We start from the raw sequence: 12,494 nt of genomic DNA on the forward strand, positions 1-12,494 counted from the left end.
ATGATAGATCGTCAGCTAGTAGAAATGAATGCACCCAGGATTTAGACAGGTTCAGACCGTACGAAGGCGTAATATCCTACTCCTGTGTGTCCAGAATGTTATCAATGCTCCTTTCCTTTTTTTTATCTCTTCTGGCTTGATCTCTATCTTCGGATCTCTTTCCTCTACAAAGTGCTCCCCCTTTTATCTACCGGGGCGAGGCCCTTCAGGGAGTGCCCAGAACGAGGGCACAAGTTTCTGTAAACAATAAATAGAAAGTGACCATAATTGGTCTACAGTTGATGTTACAGAGGGTTGAAAATACATCCCTCGGACGGTTCCATTGATCTTCGCATTCCAGCTTTAGCAGGCGCAGAGTACTCTCTCATACCCGTTTGGGCAGAGTAGGTCTGACGCGGTCTGATATAACAGAGCGATAAATCTCTTGCCCATCAAAGATATCTTCAAACCGTCCTTCTTCATGGGCCTCTCGAGGGGACATGCGATGGGACCCGCCGTATTAATTGTACCCACGCCTTCCTGCCAGGCGACGGCAGAGACTAGCGTATTCAGTACGGCAGGCGTGGGGGAGAGTGGTTGGATGTGACCGTCCACGCTCCCCATTAAATACGGCATCGGGCTTCCCACTGACCGACACCTCATCGTGGAGTCCCTGCGGGGTCCACCGGCATGGGGCTTGCCGGGTGCTCGGGGCTCTCTGGGTACTCGGAGACCAACTGTTCTTGGCCCCGAACGTCTACTCCCGGACCTTGCTTCCCTCGGGTCCTCAGGGCTCTCTGGGTACTCGGGGGCCACTTCTTATTAGCCCCGAGCGCCCACTCCCAGACCTTGCTTCTCTCAGGTCCTTGGGCTCTCTGGGTACTCGGGGACCAACTGTTACTGGCCCCGAACGCCCACTCCCGGACCTTGCTTCCCTCGGGTCCTCGGGGCTCTCTGGGTACTCGGGGGCCACCTGTTATTGGCCTCGAGCGCCCACTCCCGAACCATGCTTCCTTCGGGTCCTCGGGGAGGTGGTCCCCGAGGGAAGACGCCATGTGATACCGCGCTGTCCTGACCTTAAGACTCAGAAACCCCGAATCCCATATCACTGACAGCCACTCTCTGATATCTTCCACCTGAGATTGCATACCAGGCGCATTTGATTGATATCTTGATTCTCTTGACCTCCCAGCAGAGTTCCTTTCTCTCTCAGCACTTGCAGCAGAGACGGTGCGCTGGCCAGGCAAGCTTTGTTGTGACAACACATCTACTGCAGGGGAATTTGCATACCCAGGTGGTTGGTCTCCCAGAATGTCCCATCCAGTCTTTCCAGCAGATGTTCGTCCTTTAGATCTCTTGCCTCTGGATATTTTGCTCAGATTTCTAATCTGCGCATCAGGTACCTTGCTCTTGCCTTCGTCCGAAGATCTGCCAGCTTCTTGTACTGCCGTCCCTAGAGGTGTAATGTTAAGCAGTTCTGGATCATCTTTAAAACTGAATGGACGCTTTGCTGGGTCCATTCTTCTGAAGGTAATGGATATCCTGTGTTTAAGTAGCGCATCAGGTTTTGAATGTGAAACAGTTGAATTAATTCTGAAAAAAGAATACAACAAACAAGTGCAACCTTTTGGTCGGGACTGCTGGAACACAATGCTTTGCTACATCAGCACCATTGCCATTCAGGACAAGCACGGACCTGTGAATGTTTATATTTAGTAAGAGAACCAAATAACTGCAGAATAAAATTGGTCATCGTATGATCTAGAAATACTAGCTTATGAATTGTACCACTAAAATACTAAAGATACTACCCACAAATTATGTAAAATTGAAGAGATCATTGACATTCTGATGAGAAAAATGAAAGCGATATGGCAAAAATGAATCATTAGAAGTATCCCATCTCACCAAAAAAAAGAGATGAAAAGAGACAAGTTAAGCAAATCATTACACCATTGAGCAAGCAATATCATTCTCAAAAACGGCCTTTAAAGTCATATACATTCACAAGTTTGAAATGTCAAGGAAAAAACAATTTCAATCTTCCACATTATATATAGACAAGTGCAACTACCATAAGTAATCTAAGGAGAATGACATGATAAGCAAAGTACCCGACAGGGAGGGGAATCGCAGTTGAACCGGTGAATTCTCCAGGGCCAGCTATTTTCAGAGTAGATCCAAAAAGAATGTTGCATTCACTGAGGAAAGAAACGGTACAAAATGGCCGAACAAAATCATGACTATCTATATGTGGTGGGATGCAATCTCCAGGTTCATACATAAATAACATATACTAACGGTGGCGGACTACGCGAGCGCTCAAGCCTCCTGTCACTGTAGCTACTGTAGCATGGTTGAACTTTGTTCAGCTCCTTTGTACTGTTTATTATCCGATGTATTGTCCGGTGTTTATTCCATCCACACTGGACCATCCGATGGGTTGAACCTTCAATATTCAACGGCTGTATCCTTCTCTGGTAATAATACTCTGGTGTATTCATCCTTCTCAACACCGAACCATCCGGTGGGTTGAGCATTCTCTTCTTTTCTCTAGAAATACTCTGGTGCAACTCCCATTGATCACCGCACTATACGGTGAGGCATATTCTTCAGCACAACATATTCTCTGGAAGAATTGCTCTGGTGAGCACTCTGCTCAAACACCGGACTTTCCGTTGAGTTCTTCAGTTTTCTCTCCTATTTTGACAAATATACTTCGATGAGTTCAAAAATCAGACCACCGGACTATCCAGTGAGGCAAATCTTCCTGGGACTTCTGTAATTCAGTCCAACTTTGTTCCGGCTATGGTGACTTCTTCATATATTACATCTATGAGACATACTAACATATATTCTTAACAAACATGTTAGTCTCATTGATTATATTATTTATTAATCACTAAAATTACAATTATGAGCTAATGATATCATTTTCGCTACATCCCGTAATTTTTATAATTCAGTTCAAATTCTACTAATCTTATGGATTTGGATCTCAAATCCGCTTTTCTAAACAAGCCCTTACATTCTGTAACCTTACAGGTTGGAGATCCTAGTCGTAGTAAGGCCGTCCACAGCGTTAAAGCAACGCTTGAAAAAAAATGAAGAGCATCAGTTAGAATGAAGTATAACTCGTTGCAAACTTGCAGTGGGTCGCTTCACTGGTGGGCTCCATCAAGCGAATAAAAAAATCGACACATACTTGTTTTCCTTAGCCGGGCATCACTTGTTTTTTGTCCGTGCTCTACTCGGTCTCGTGAAAAACAATTTTTTAATAAACAAGCATCTGTGCACGTAGTTGCACCGCTTCAAGTTTGGGTAGCTTTGGCATCGTTACGTGCAGCCCGTGGAGCGATGCCCAGATGTTCTCTCTCATCCTCAGGCTTCACTCCAAGCACAAGTTGTGGAAGGCCTAAACTCCTAGCATGACTCACTGCTAGCATGCATGCAGCCTTTTCACAAACAACAATAGCATACTGAAGATTATGTCGTGAAAAACAGATAAAAGAGACATAAAATAAGTAATAGGTCATAACATGACCTGTTACTGATGATAAAAGTGACGGGTTATAATTATGACCCGTCACTTATGATTTATCATAAGTAATAGATCATCCTAGGTCTGTTATGGGTGATGAGTCGTAGTTATGATTTGTCACCTATTACAACTTATAAGTGACGAATCATCCTTGCCAATCATTGGTAACATGTTACAACTTACCTGTTACCAATAACTAACTCATCAGTGACGGATCTTTCTAGTCAGTAATTAGTGACAGGTTAAATTGTGACTCGTCACTAATAACTTGATCAATACATAGAGCTATCATTTTGTGTATTGTGTGTATACATGCCCCTAGGTATTCATATATTTAGGTTTATGTAGATATATAGACAACATTTATGGTTATTTTTATAACGTACATGATCGATATATAGAGATATCATTCATGTGGTGCAAAAGTACATGTACTCCTAATGTGTATATATATGTATAGTAGTATGAACATATACTCATATATATGTGTATTCTATGTTATTTTTCTCTATTTATTAGGGGTGTATATATATAATATACATCCTTGAGAATATATATATGTATACGATGCTAAAAATTTTATTTTTCTCTTATTTTTTCTCAACTCAGCAGCACTAGAATAGGAATTATTGTACAATTTTACTTAAGTTTGATGTAAGAGGTGGCAGCTATAGACACAAACGCACTTTCCGAAAATGGTGCAAAAACATACGAGGGCGAGAGCTCAATCTTCCAAGCCATTTTATAAACGGATATCTTTTCCTGTAGATGTCCATAGAGTCAAAAAAAAACATCAAAATCGGAGTCCGTATGCAAAAGTTAAACCCTTTTATAAACGCACTCCAGATCAATATTTCAGAGAAAATGTCATTGGTGACGGGTCATAATTGTAACCCGTCACCTATGACTTGCATAAGTGACGGGTCACAGTTATAACTCGTCACCTATGAGCTTTGGTAGTGAAGGTTAAAAGGATAGTATATCTGGTTTCTATCACAAACATGTGATAGCTAAGGTGGTAAGGGAGTCGCGCGTGAGGTCCTGGGCGCGGGTTCGAGTCTTACAAAATGCAAAGATCGAAATATGTTTGAAAATGATGTTGATTGGGCATATACGATGGGCCTTGTATTAGGTGGCTCTTGGGTGAAAAAATATTTTTTTTTTACTTTTTTCGTGTCAAAAAATAGAAAAAATGTTCGTCAGTCATTGTGACTCGTCACTTATGATGTGACCCGTCACTTATGACCTTAATAAGTTACGGGTAAGTTTTGACTGTCACCAATGATATTATTGGTGATGGGTTCTTACTTATCACTTATGACTTATTATCAGTGATATATTCAGGGTGACCGGTGTGGCACCCGTTACTTATGACTATTATGATCCGTCATTTTTTAGCTTTTTGCACGTATGATAGGTGTAGGTACATGCATGCTTGATGTTGAAGGAAAGTGCTTGGTAGCAGCTAGGCCGCTAGGGGCACATGGAAGCAATGTGATGTGAACCCATCGATGGATTTGGCGCACCCATGAACGCTTTTGGTGTGATTGCGTTTGGTTGTTGATGAAAGGATGGTTTTCAGCAAGCGATGCCTATCTTTATGGCAGATGTGTTGTGCGAGGAATGCTTGGGAAGTGGTATTAATTAAGAATATTTGATACTCAAGGATCTTGCAACTACTGTTAGATGATGTATGGTTTACAAAAGCAGATATTGTGCAACAGTGAGGTAATGAAGATGTAAGCAATGAGATGGGCAGGTCGAGTCACTCACTGGGACAAATTTGAATGCCTCTACAAGCTTTGCCGATCTGTGTGAAATGACATTAGATGGCATGGGCAGAACAAAAGCTAAAATTATGTCTCTATAGTTATATCCTATCTATTTTATCAGTATCAGTGATTGCGCCATACAGGAAGCCTAATTATGCGTGTGAATCTCTTCGACACGTTGGAACACAGTAAAATTATACGTTTAAACCATTTTATTTTAGTTTATAAACTTCATATCTAAGATGAAACTAGGAACTAAAGCTATACCAAACAAAACTTAAATTTGTTGTTAATAACTAGTGAACACACTTGGTGATTGTATGACAGGTAGCCATCGGGAAAATTATTCCTGATGTTTAATCCTTTTTCCTTTTCTTTTGGTGGTTTTTAGCCGTAAAGAAGCATCATGTTTCCGGGACAGTGGTTGAACGAAACTGCTACATTTGGTATTTTAAAATTAAAAAGATCAATTTCTATGAATTTTCACTGATGAATGTGTTACCTATTAATGGTATGTGGAACTAACGGGTCAGGAGAGCCCACGTGTCGGTGACACTGTTGACATTACCCGTAAGGTAAGGAAGTTCCCAGACAATATTCAGAATAACTCAACATCGATTCCAAGCTACGTCTCAACCATGGTGAGATGATCGATTCCTTTCCGGGAGACATGGAAGTATTATATATGTCATGCATCTTCAATTCTTCTTATTTTCTTTGAACTCAAGGAAACAAAAGAAAGGTAGGCTCTCACCCTCTCATAGAGCCCTTTTCATGTTCACTTTTGCTCTGCTTGGGGTTTCAAAAAGGAATAGCTTATGTATAAATTTAGCTGGTCAAAGATGACAGTGAGAGAACTAATTAAACTAAGCTTAAATAACCAATCAGATTAACATCGTACCGACCACCGATCGATTAGTAATGTTGACGCAAATGGACACGGTCGTGCTCCGGTTCTCAAGAAATGACAAAGAAACAAGGCATGATGTATGCTCGTTCTTGGTCCATCCATGTCTGATGCTCTGATCCCTTTCGGATTTGGCATCCTCCTTCTGGAGACCAAGCAACCACCATCTCCTGTCTGATTTGAAGTCTTGCTAAAACATGGTAATTTTAAATTTGCAAAGCAGTAATTTGATCATAATTTGAAGCTGTCGTGCCGGCCGCGTTCATGTATTATACATACACATATATAGATATGAATAATGCAAGTTGAAGACTATTCTGGTGTACGTGCTGCTTGGCGTCATCGTGTACTCGCAATTCATTAGTCCTACAGCTAACAACTAGCTTTTGCTTGAGCTTGATTGGTTTGACCTTCAGCTAAATTTCTTAACCAACTTAGCTAAGTGAAGATGCTTGATTCTTTGCTGCTTGGTGAGATTCTCAACTTTGATCATACATATCTTTTTTAATATTTCGATTAAACTTTTGAGAGTTGGGTAAGAAAATTTGCCTTGACATTCTGCATATATTTTAAACTACTAATTATTGTTCAAAGTGGTGTGGTGGTTACGGTGTTAATATCTAAAACGTTACATCGACTCATACTTTTTTGCTTTAAGGGAAGTGTTTGAACAGGGGAAATGTTATTCCCATCCCCAGAATTTAGTTCGAATTTAAATTGAATCATAAAAATGTGTAGAGTATCTCGAAAAGGCATACTACAAGATACAGCACCATACAAAAAGTGACGTAATCTGGAACATGAATACATCTACAAACATCACATCCCAATCAAAGAATTTAAACATTTCTACGAACATCTATCATTGCCAAAGTCACACGGGTTGGACTGAAATTTTTTTAAAGGACGGCATTGAATTCTGCCGATTTTATCATAGAAAAAAAAGTTACATTAGTTTATGAAAAAAATCAGACAAAAATCTTACAACAACACAGTTAATTACAGGGAAAACCGACTAAAACTATAGACTTTTGGATGATGGAAACAACTAGACCAAAAGTCTCATTGTCCTCCATGCCGCACCCAAACCTACAGCAACCACCAAGACTCCCACGAGAGAGAGCTTGCTGCATGTCATTGTTACCAAGTTTTATCGCACCCCACAATGTAGCAGATCCGACTCCACGCATCATACTCTTCCTCTCCACACGTGTCAGCCGTCCACTACAAAGCATGAGGTAGTTCCGAGGGGTAGAGGTCTCGTGAACGTCCCAACCTTGTGAAAGACCAGGCACCATAAGTAGTGTGGGACCTCCAAAGCGACGCCTTCAAGAAGGAAGCGATGCCGGAGGTGTCGCTGTGGCCTATCCAAGATTTAGACAGGTTTTTCACCTGGAGAGTCTCGTAGGGTGAGTAGGGGAGGCCCTACGACTGCGCCCCCATAGGCGAGCGGCGTCACTGTCGGCATCGGCGAACTATCGAGCCAGGCTTACTCCTGAAACCTCCCTGTACCCCTACCGTGAAAAACCGTGGCCTACCACTACATGCCCGTCGCCCACCATGGCCTCCACCTCGAAAGCAAGAGGCCACCACCATCACTCACGTCGCACATGCGGCCTCGCCGACACTGCGCCCAAATGTGGCCTTCACCGTCGTCGTCGCCGCCGCTCATGCCACCACACGCGGCCTCCGCCAGCGCCGTTGTTGTCGCCACTTGGCCACCACGCATGGCCTCTGCCATGCCACCACCATCGTGGGCAAGCTCAGTCATGAGCAGCCAACCGCAAAATCTGGCTTCTGCCTACTGGTGCCGGCCATAGCCGAGGCCTCCTGTCGTCAACCCGGTGTCTCCCGTTGCCTCGTCACGAGTGCCTCGCCGACGCCATCCAAGGCCACAGCCTACGGTGCCTCGCCGCCATCCCACTGCCACAGCCCGACACAGCTGCGCCTGGGGACTCGTCGCCCAATGTCGCTTTGCCACGCGCATAGCTTGCACGCCCGTTGAGACCCGCTAACACGCCACAAGCTCCTCACCGGACCTGCCCAGATCTGGCCACGGGGAGGCAACCTGAGGAGGGAAAGCCCCGTTGCCGCCATCCTTGTGGCCCGCTTCTGCCGATGCGCTCGGGTGGTGATAAGGCGGGAGGAGTGATGGAAGAGGGACGGCGCTAGGGTTTTAGGGCCGCTCAAGCTGCCCATGAGAAACGTTGCAGGGACTGTTCCAGTTAACTCGTGCGGTTTTTGGCCTGTAATTTAAACAACATCCGTATACGTACTTATGACCGAGGCATTTGTACGCAATGGTTTTTAATTCATCAGTCTTGTCGTATCGCGGAACTGAAACCGTGCGAGAATATGCCTGCAGGCAGAACACACGACACCTCGCTTAACTAAGACGAGGTTTCAATCAATCGAATGGAACCCTCGGATTGATTAAGGTTAAATTTTTTGGAGAACAGTATGATCGTTCCTTACTGATTATATATTTAATAGAAAGAAAAATGAATAAGGTTAATTAACAGTATGGTCAAAGAAAAACATGTACACTAGTGTGCATATATACATGTTTTGCACTTTATATGCATGCCTCGCCGTCCACTTTACAATCTGGAATTTTGATAGGAAACAATTCGGCGTGCGCAAGAATTTCGAAGAATTATTTAGTCACAATGGTATATGGATTCGGGTGTTCGTAAAGAAAACAAAATATTGCAAAAGCAAACCCTGGTTTCGCATCGTCGTGATCGTGGCTTCCGAGATTTCAAGACAACAATAAGCATCTTGATGATGCAGATGTGCACCGGCGTATGACATGGCAAAGAAAACTGTTGATAATAAGATTTTGTATTTATAGTGATAATTGTAGTAATGATTGGTTTAATGGACGACCAACGATCAATACATCCACCAATAAACAGTACTCCGACTACTGTAAATAGTGCTCTACCATGATGAATAGTATTTCGACCACGATAAACAGTAATCTGAAAAAAATAGTACTCGGCCACATGGACAATACCTCCGATCAATTGAACAGCAACTCTGACTGAGTGAACAGTACAAGGACTGGTGAATAGTATTTTATGACCACGACCAGTGACTACGATCAGTGGTCACGACTAGTAAGGCGATCAGTGACCACGGTTTATTTCAGCAGTTGGTCTCCAGGTATGTGGAAGAGCTGATCAGATTTAAATACATGGATGCATCAAGTATGTAGTCGATCAAGAAGGCCGAGCTACAATAAAAAATACTCGGGTAGATATATAGGGGTTTACGTGGTCGATTAGGAAAGATATGTTAGTTATAGAAAGTTTGAAGATCAAAAGGCATAATCAAATCATATATGCAAATCTTGTTTGATTTGAATTAAGAGTTCTGATCTCTTACGGCTAAGATCTGTCACCCTTTAAATATAAGAGGGTCATGGCCGATTGGAAAAATCAACCAATCGATCAAAACATCATCTATCTTTCGTTTTTATATATTTTGCGTAGCTTCTATAGTCTTGTTCTCTCTTCTAATCTGCATTGCTATTTGTTTTTGATCTCGATAACCATAGACAAGCCACTGGCCATTCGCGCTCCAATGAGGTCCTTACTGAGTGTGGATGATGACGAAGATCCAACAACACAGCGACACGATCGGGGTATCCTAGGTGCTGCTTACCGGATTGTGCACACGAGGTGCTCAGTATTTGTCGTGACAGCTTATATGATAAATTATTTGAGCAGACTCCTGCAGTGTCAGGCCGTTTGAGGAAATAAATTTTCACGTACAGTTGCTTATGACAACCGTCTCTGAAAATAAGATAACTACTACATATGATTCTTTATATTATGTGAACCACCTATGTAAAAATAAGGAACCGTTTGTAGTAACCTATTACTATAGGCGGTTCCTTAAGTAAACCGTATGTGAAAACTTATTATCACATGCGGTCTCTTTTGCGCACGTAGAAATCTTTCATTTTCATAGGCTTTCAACAAGAGACGGATAGCTAAACGCGTATAAAAATAGATTACCACTTGCCTCTAAAAACTGTTGTTGTAGTAGTGAGTGAACAATTTTCTTTTTGTGGTGGGAGGAGGTGGAGCCTTTTCTTTTCTTCAACATTGACATTCAAATATCTTTCAAACCGTGTATTTCAAAACCGCTTGAACTATAATGTGTCTTGCAACAAATTGAACTAGTGATTAACAAAATAATATCTATATTGTGTACCTCACAGTTTTTTACCCATATTAGACGGTCCATCACAACGGCTTCAAAAAATTGTCTATAATAAACTTGTCACTGACAATTTCAAAATAGACGCCATCTTTCATACATAAATTTGTGAGGCTTAGAATTATATGATACAAGATTATCTTTATTGATGATTAGTAAAGTCAATTATGCAAATATTTATCTAAAGTAGGGATGTCTGGTCATCAACTGTGTATATCGAAGAAGAGGACATGAGATTTTATACAGGTTCAGGTCTCCTTTAGGACAATAACCCTACGCCCTATTTTGCCTTGATTAATCTTAAAAAAAGACAATTACAATATGGATATATCTAGATCTAATCCTAAGAAACTCGGTAAAATCTCTCATGTTCTAAATCCTGAAGCCCTCATCGGATAAATTTTGTCATGATATAACTTTATTATGGATCTTAATAGGTTATCTTTGCTCCTATCCAACTAGGTTTGCTCTGTATTGTTAATATGTCCTATTTCTTGGAATTCAACTTTCTAGCATGGAATCAGATGCTTTGGATGTGCCTCCTCCCTAACTAATATAGTTGGGTTGAGGAAACGTACTACACTCAGAGTTCCTTAGTGTAACCTTCCTGGATTGCACAACTTTCGAATATCTGAAAGACTCATTTTTTATCAGAGTTAAGGACACATGTACAGTGGGTAACTGTTCAAAGGATATACAATATTTCTATTATATATAATTATTAATTATGTATTCCTTATCAATCTCATATGGCTTTTCTTATAAACTAGGGTTCCCCAAGTAAGCATATGCGATGTAAATGAGCATATGGTTTAACTATAAACTTAATCCCACCAAATCACCCACCTTGACCAGAGAGAGCGAGAAGCGGTGGTAGTTGGGGGTCGGGGGCTCAAGGTCAAGGCGGCGGGCGAGGGAGATGAGAGACCCGATCGGTCGCTTGGGGAGCTTCTGTGTGGCGGTAGCAGCAGCGGTTTGGGGTCAAGGGCTTGAGTTCAAGGAGGCGCACGAGAGAGATGGCTAGATGGGGGGCCTAAGCCTAACTGATGGGCTGATGGGGATTAGGTCATTAAGGAATTAGGTTTTGGTCTTTTGGGCGGTCTGGCTAGGCCAATTGGGCCTCGGGGTGTTCTGCAGACTAGGGAAGTATGAATGGGCCTATGCTACAATACTATGTCGGCGACCCGTGGGTACTTGAGGACGAAATATAAAACCCACACCTGACTTGACCTAATTCAGGCACACAACCCACCAAAATGATGGGCGGAAAATTAGGCCTAGACCCGACGAGCATAGAAACCCGTGGGTACCTGAAATCGTAGATCCAATTGCCATCCCTACACATAAGTGACTAAGGGGAAGGTGATTGAGTCCATCGTTTTGATCATCAATACTTTCCTCAAAATCTAATTCTCTTTTATCATGGGACTGTTCTTTCTTTTTAGGAGCAACAACAAATCTATCTATTTCTATGTTCTTAATCTGATTTACAGCTATTCCTTCCCATAGCTACACATAGGTTTTGAATATTAGATGACATAAGATAAAGACAAAATATTATTACATTTCATTCCATTTGCTGGAGTGTCCAAATTGTGCCATGTCACCGTCCTTTCTCCCCTTTCCAGTGTGTTATCTTTGAGATTTTTTAATATTATTATGTTATATGTAAATTTCAAAAATAATATGAAAAATATGAAAATTATAAAAATAATACCTATTCACACCCTTGTCATGCGAGAAAGGGATTTTCGAGTCTCAAGGACACGAAAAATTATTTTTTGCACCCTGGAAAAATGAAAACACTTGTGAAATCATATGTACACAGTAAGCAAGATTTCATGGCATGGTGGCACGAAAAATGGATTGTCACAACATGAGGGCTCGAAAAATGGATTGTTACAGCCTGAGGGTTCGAAAAATGGATTGTCACGGCCTAGGCGCTCGAAAACTACTGACATGTCAGTAGTCATGGCCTAGGGCAGCGATAATCGGACACGAGGTAGGTTTTGTCCTATCCCAGCCGTGTGGCCCCTCCTCCCCCTCGGTGCCATTTGCAAGTTCA

At 42.0% G+C, this 12,494-nt stretch overlaps 1 long non-coding RNA gene across 1 annotated transcript; it reads right to left on the reverse strand.

Moving 5' to 3' along the window:
• Window positions 1-1,099: 1,099 nt before the first annotated feature.
• Window positions 1,100-2,258, reverse strand: LOC133886930 (uncharacterized). The gene is made up of 3 exons (XR_009903480.1): window positions 2,094-2,258; window positions 1,604-1,675; window positions 1,100-1,521 (listed from the first exon to the last, which is right to left on the reverse strand). It is a non-coding gene; the product is annotated as an uncharacterized LOC133886930 (long non-coding RNA).
• Window positions 2,259-12,494: the final 10,236 nt, after the last annotated feature.

The sequence above is a fragment of the Phragmites australis genome, chromosome 12 (genome assembly GCF_958298935.1).
Source record: "Phragmites australis chromosome 12, lpPhrAust1.1, whole genome shotgun sequence".
NCBI classification, from domain to species: Eukaryota; Viridiplantae; Streptophyta; class Magnoliopsida; order Poales; family Poaceae; genus Phragmites; species Phragmites australis.